Here is a 7,434-nt window from a genome sequence, read left to right on the forward strand (position 1 = left end):
AAACGTTGCCTCTTGTCTCTTCAATTACATCTTTTTCAATCAAATCATAAATGATCGCTAGCAATGCCTTTTCACCTTCACTAGAGATCTTGTAATGGGGAATGCGTGGCAATTTAACATCGGCTTTCAATGTCACAACATATGGCGGTATTTCCAAAAGACCCACATCATTAGGACCAGTAGCCCAAAGAGTATCAGGAAGAAACGACAATTCGGTCGGGAGTTTATCCTTCGACAAATACATTGAAGAGATCACTTTCCTACCCAATGTAAGTTGTACTCCCGAAGGAGAACAATATAATGTTGCATACAATCTTTTCAACAAATCCAATCCCAACAGGTTTTCACCGCAACCTGTCGTTAGGATAAGGGGTGCTTCCAATTCACAAGGTCCAACAGAAAGGGACATAGGACTAGAGATCGGATTCCTAACCGGGGCGCCAGAAAAACCTACTGAAACATTCATCTTGCCAGACAAAGGTGCGCCAGGGAGTTTTGAGTGCATAATAGAACTCTTTGCATCACCAGTATCCAACAGAAAAGGTTCTGACACGCCTGATGTAGTTACCTTAACATACGGTCCACCTTGATCTACTGGAACTGAAACAACTCCCTCTCTTTGTCTATGGCTGCCCTAGCAATCATTACCTTCCATATTATCATCTTCTGCATAATAATCGTCAGCATAGTAGTGAGCCGTCCTACCAGACGCATTATTTTGCTGGTCAAAACTATTCATTGAATTCTGAGATGGAAGGGGACGCGCGTTCTGGTGGGAACTTCCACGTCCTCTTCCTCTGGTAGCTTGTTGAACACCTCGACCTCTTGCACCAATAGTACCATTCGTACGCTGTAGGAAAATAGGACAACTATACTTGAAATGACCCTCTTCTTTACAATATGAACACTGATTGGGGCCTACCGGAACACGTGGTCGAGAAAACTCAAATCTTTGCGAGTTTCTCTGAAACTGCTGAGGTTGCTGATAGTTACTCTGACCACCACGTGGCGGGTAAGCCTGTTGTAAAAGAACCTTCGTCTTTAGTTCTTTAGTTTTCTTGTCTGCTCTATCCTTGTCATCTTTATCCCTATTTTCGTAATACTGTGCAGTAGCCAATATTTGTGCTGAAGAGGAAACGGCCCAAGAACTCTCTGAATCTTTCAATTTCTTACACAACTCGGGAAGCAAATTGTGCACAAACTTGTCAACAAATAACCGTTGACCACCTTCTGTACTCATATCCTGACCACTGTGGTCGATAAACGTTTCCTCAAACCTAGTGAAGAAATCAGACACTGTTTCATCTTTCTTCTGCTTACACGCAGACAATTTATCCCAATTCACACGCATCGCAGGCATTAAAGTCTTCATGTAAGTAATGATCCTAGCAGGAAGTTCCGCTACCAAAGGCTCAGGCTTGGCACCACCAACTTGTCTATCATTTGCAGCACTAATATTAGCCCATGAGTCGCCTAACTCTTACGCGTGATCTGTATTGCGAATCACTCCCCACAAAGGCTGTGGAACAACATTCCCAAATAACATGTCAATGTCGGCTAAATTCATAACACATGAGTTTGCAGTCTGTGCTAATTCCTTATAATATCCTGCAGGATTTTTACGGGGGTCAGGTAAAGTCTGCTTAAGGGCTAAAACTTCAGATCGCTTCCAAGGAACATATACCCAAACACGCTGGAAATGAGCTGGCATAGTAGCAATACCTTGAGCGGCATCAGCCGCAACAGCGTCCTTCCATACCGGAGGGACTTCTCTCATAGGGTATTGTCTCACCTTTTGATCAGATGGGTCATGTTCAAACAATGACTGAGAAGGATCCTTAATCCTCAAAGACAACAATGTCGCAACTGCCTTCTCAACATCGGGACCCACAATTGTGCCCTTTTCAAATTCAAATCGTACGCGGCACAACTTCTGTGGATTCGCTTCCAAATCATTATCCTCCAATTCCTCACAAAGAAAAACACACATCTTTTCAAAAACGTATCTCTGTTTCGGTGCTTCCCATTGACGGAAGGCATCCATAATAGACGCCTCATCATACCTTGAAGGGTAGATAACCCATTTACGCGCCATTTGGTCAAACATTTCTTTCTCTCGAGAATCAGGCAGTTGACTACGCGTCTGCTTACGTCTTGAATCAGGGGTCACACTAGTGGACCCGAAGAGAGGAGATATAAGGCTAGCAACAGTAGCAGTCATTCTCTGTCGCATAGAAGGAGAAGCTGACAAAAGAACGGGAGGAAAAACAGAGGGAAACAAGGCAAATGCAGATGCAGAAGCAGAGGCAGTATCGGGAACACCACCAGAAGAGGTGGTTGGTTCCATAGACAAAGTCGTAGGAAGTACAGGTGGAGCAGGTAGCAAAGTCGGCGGCCCTTGAGGGGGCTGCACCATAGGAGTAGGAGCCAGCTGAAGAGGAGCTGGCGATTGTGGAAGAACTTGAGGCACAATATTTGGGGGTTGCACAACTAAAGGTTGCGGAGGTGCTGTAGCACACTGCACATAAGGGGGAGGTGAATTCAACAAGTGTGACATTAAAGGGTCTTTCTCCATTTCTTTTGACGCATCTTGCTGAAGAAGCGGCAAAACTGGATAACATTTATCGATCACCATGTTACATTGCCTGTGCAACTGCTCACTTATCTGTTCTTCTTCATTATCTTTAAACTGCATAGCAGCTTGCATTACCGTAATACCCTTTTCTCTCTTATTTCTTTTTGCTAATTTAATTTCCTTCTGTTTGGCTTCCTTACGCCATAGGCGGAAAGAGTCAAACATCGCCGGCCGGGCTTTCTTCTTAAAAAGTTTAACCTCTAGATTATCCAGAATCTCTGTGTCAAAACTACCATTTTGGGGCCACTTTAAAACACCATCTTTCCTGGTGTATCGGATCCATACTTCATTATATGTGATGGGGCCTACGCCATGTTTCACATATTGTTCATAGGTTGGAGTTCCAATCGGAGGAACCGGACACGAGTCCTCCAATCAGGAATCCCTATTACAACCAAGACAAAACAAATTTCCAAGTCTGCTAAGACCAGGCATCTTCGCTCTCTAGTCTAGCTTCAAACTTCAAAGGATTATCGAATACGATAGTCTCGTGAATACACGAGTCTCTCGGCTTTGGTACTTGCAAGTTCCAAATCAAAGATCCCAAGGGGATACCAAACCAAAAACCAAACTAAGGACTGGGAGACGCTCCACTTATACTTAACTGAGGTATCGATGACGTCACCAGAAGACTCGTCTATCGTTTCGCTCTACCAAATCATCAAGGGTCCAAAACAGGGCGATAGTCAGGGCAGCAGTCCTTCGTAGCCGTCGGGAAGCGGGGAACCTCGCAGCAAAGACTTTCGGACCACGTCGACATACAGGGGTCAATGAAGTGGCGGCCTTCCTCCAGAATTTTCACACGAAGCTCCTCACGAACCTCTGGCTTGGACCGGTACCGCTGAAATCGCCCAACGTTGGGCGCCAACTGAAGTACTGGGTTTTTCAGAACGCAGCGGTGCCAGGGGACACACCCAAAGACTTTGAGTTCTTCCTGTTTCAGACTACAGAAACACAGAGTCTTCTAGGTGGAGTCAAAGATCGAATTTATTGGCTGCAGCCAGTAACAGGTATCCTAGAAGTACAACACGGTATATATTCTCAGGAGACTGCTCAAACTTAAAAAGCCGGCCTTCTCTTTTATACAAAATATTATGCTTTAGGCAAACATTCCTTATTTTACAGTAAACCATTCACATATTTTCACTACAAAGAAAAAGCAAAGTCATGATGACAAGCCCATTGTCCAGCCCTTAATCAATTACCCGGCAGGGCTTATTGCTTCCATCAGATATCGACAGACCTCTAATATAACGGGCACCTCCTCCTCGTAAAGCAAGTCATAAAGAAGGAAACAGGGACAGGTGTGTAGAAGATTAACCATAGTTTGTGTGTGATCAAAGGGTTTTACGATATGTTGGGCCTTGATACTATCAATCAATCAATCAATCAAAGCATTTATATAGCGCACTACTCACCCAGAGGGTCTCAAGGCGCTGGGGGAGGGGGGTCCGCTACTGCTCGAACAGCCAGGTCTTGAGTTGCTTCCTGAAGGCGAGGTGGTCCTGGGAGGTGGGTCGGGAGGGAGTTCCATGTCTTGGCGGCGAGGTAGGAGAAGGACCGTCGCCCTGTGGTGGCTCTTCGGATGCGGGGGACGGCGGCGAGGGCGTGGCCAGTCGATCGAAGCTGGCGTTTGGGAGCGTAGAAGTTGAGGCGGCTGTTGAGGTATCCTGGGCCTTGGTTGTGTAGGGCTTTGTGTGCGTGGGTGAGGAGTTGGAAGGTGATTCTCTTGTTGACCGGGAGCCAGTGCAGGTCTCTCAGGTGTCCGGAGATGTGGCTGCGACAAGGGATGTCCAGGATGAGTCGTGCTGAGGCGTTCTGGATTCGCTGGAGTCTCTTCTGGAGTTTGGCGGTGGTTCCGGCGTAGAGGGAGTTGCCGTAGTCCAGACGGCTGGTGACGAGGGCCTGGGTGACCGTCTTCCTGGTCTCGGTGGGGATCCACCGGAAGATCTTACGTAGCATGCGCAGGATGTTGAAGCACGACGAGGAGACGGCGTTGACTTGTCTGGTCATGGAGAGGGAGGAGTCCAGGATGAAGCCCAGGTTGCGTGCGTGGTCTGTTGGTTTGGGTGCGCTGCCTAGGGCGAGGGGCCACCAGGAGTCATCCCAGGCGGAGGGTGAGGATCCCAGGATGAGGACTTCCGTCTTGTCCGAGTTCAGTTTCAGGCGGCTGTTCTTCATCCATTCGGCTACTTCTTTCATCCCTTTGTGAAGGTTGGCTCTTGCGGTGGCGGGGTCGTTGGTGAGGGAGAGAATCAGCTGGGTGTCGTCGGTGTAGGAGATGATGTTGAGGCTGTGCTGGCGTGCGATGTCTGCGAGGGGGCTCATGTAGACGTTGAAGAGGGTTGGACTGAGCGAGGAGCCTTGAGGAACGCCCCAGATGACTTCGGTGGCTTCAGATCTGAACGGGGGGAGGCGGACTCTCTGTGTCCTTCCGGCGAGGAAGGAGATGATCCACTCCAGTGCCTTTTCCTGGATTCCGACGTTGCTGAGTCGCTGCACTAGTGTACGGTGGCAGACAGTGTCGAAGGCCGCGGAGAGGTCTAGGAGGATGAGGGCTGCTGTTTCTCCGTTGTCAAGCAGTGCTCGGATGTCATCGGTGGCAGCGATCAGGGCGGTCTCGGTGCTGTGGTTGGCCCGGAAGCCAGACTGCGAGAGGTCGAGGGAACCGTTCGTCTCGAGGAAGGCGGCCAGCTGCTTGTTGACGGTCTTCTCGATGACTTTTGCAGGAAACGGGAGCAGCGAGATGGGGCGGTAGTTCTTGAGGTCGGTACTAATCTCGTTCGCCCACTGGGAAAGGAACTGGCCGAACAGGTTTGGCTTCAGGCAGTGGAGTCAGCTTGCCCAAGTCACCGAAGAGTCAACGAAGGTGTGCGTGTCCATCAGACCCATGCTTGGCTTTAGTTCTGGGCCTATGTGAGGGCAATCACAAAATGACTGTCGTTCTAAAATGGAACCCGCGAGATCAGAATGGAAACTATGATTTCAGGGTGATTTCTTCACCCGAACATGGCGAAAATGCTTGTGCATAGTATCCTAATCATTTGCAGTCTGCTGATACCAAAATCATCATGATACGACGATGTTTATAACACGGGTCCAGAATTTAAAGTACCACAGGGAATCCAGGATGTGGTGACTCGTGTGGCTTTCACCAGGTTCTGTTACCAAGAATCCCTTGTAAACCTTAAACTTTGTCATGAAAATATATTTTCTTCAAATTTCGATGATTGAAAGTCCTGGAATCAGCGTGCATCCACAAATTTCCACTTGCCCAGAGTTCTCCAAAATCTCCTGATGGAAATGGTACCTTCTTTGAGTGGGTAGGCCTAGTGCCTGCAACAGAAAACTTCCCAAAATGCAACGTAAACACATCACATTTTTCCAGTGAAAACTGACCCTTTTTTTTGCAATGTGCCTATCTGTGGATTTTGGACTGTAGCTCAGCCGGCAGCTGGGGAAACTTAGCAAACTTATACATTTTTTAAAACTAGACACCCAGCGGAATCCAGGATTGGGTGACTTGTTTGGCATTCACTAGGTTCAGCTGCACAGAATCCCTTGCAAACCTAAAAAAAAAGCATCACATATCTGTGAGGGAAAGTTCTGGAATCTGCAGGAAACCACAAACTTCCAGCCAGCCAGCATTTCACAAAGTCTCCCAATAAAAATGGTACCTCACTTGTGAGCGTAGGCCAAGTCCGAAAACGCAACGTGGACACATCACATTTTTACAGTGTAAACTGACCCTTTTTTCGCATTGCCCCTAGTTGTGAGTTATGGACTCTAAATCTGCCGGCACCTAAAGAAACCTAGCAAACCTATTCATTTTTTAAAACTAGACATTCAGGGGAGTCTAGGATGGGGTGACGTGTCTGGCTCTCACCAGGTTCTGTTACCCAGAATCCCTTGAAAACCTCAAAGTTTGAAAACAAAAAACACATTTTCCTCACATTTCTGTGATGGAAAGTTCTGGAATCTATGTGGATCCACTAACTTCCACCCACCCAGCATTCCCCAAAGTCTCCAAATAAAAATGGTACCTCACTTGTGTAGATACTCCTAGTACCCGCAACAGGAAACGTCCCGAAACGCAACTTGGACACATCACATTTTCTACAGAAAACTGGCCCTTTTTTGCAGGGTGCCTAGCTGTGGATTTGGGACCCTAGCTCAGCCGGCATCTAGGAAAATGTAGCGATAGAAATAGATCATTTTTATGGCTCCACAATATGTTTTGGGCCCTTGCCTGTCATGGGTACTTGGCGCACCCACACAAGTGAGGGAGACCTGGGGTATGCTGGGTGGTAAGAAATTTCTGTCAGCCTGGTGATCCCAACACTTTCCCACACAGAAATGTGAGGACATTTTTGTTTTTAGCTAAATTTGAGGTTTGCAGGGAATTCTGGGTAAGAAAACATTGGGGGATCCGAGCAAGCCACACCTCCCTGTGTTAGGAAATGTCTGGGATTTGTAGGTTTACCTGGTAGGCCGCTGTGCCCGGGACCAAAAAAACCTGTGTTTTAGGTATTGGGTTCGGGGGCCATCTAGGGAAACCTACCAAGGGAGGTGTGGTAGGCATGGATCCCTGAACGTTTGCCTTTTCAGAATCCCCTGCAAACTTCAAATTTAGGTAAAAATTACATTTTCCTCACAATTCTGTCAGGGATTACTGTGCTGGCAGAAATTACCTAGCACCTAGCATTCCCCTCGGTCTCTCGAGTAAAATGATACCTCGTTTGTGCGGGTGGGACTAGGGCCTGCAACTTGAAAGGGCCAAAAACATAGGGATTGAGGGG

At 47.5% G+C, this 7,434-nt stretch overlaps 1 pseudogene; it reads right to left on the reverse strand.

Annotated features, from left to right (window-relative positions):
* Positions 1–634: 634 nt before the first annotated feature.
* LOC146812261 (uncharacterized) lies at positions 635–3,070 on the reverse strand (annotated as a pseudogene).
* Positions 3,071–7,434: the final 4,364 nt, after the last annotated feature.

The sequence above is a fragment of the Triturus cristatus genome, chromosome 7 (genome assembly GCF_964204655.1).
Source record: "Triturus cristatus chromosome 7, aTriCri1.1, whole genome shotgun sequence".
Classification (NCBI taxonomy): Eukaryota; Metazoa; Chordata; class Amphibia; order Caudata; family Salamandridae; genus Triturus; species Triturus cristatus.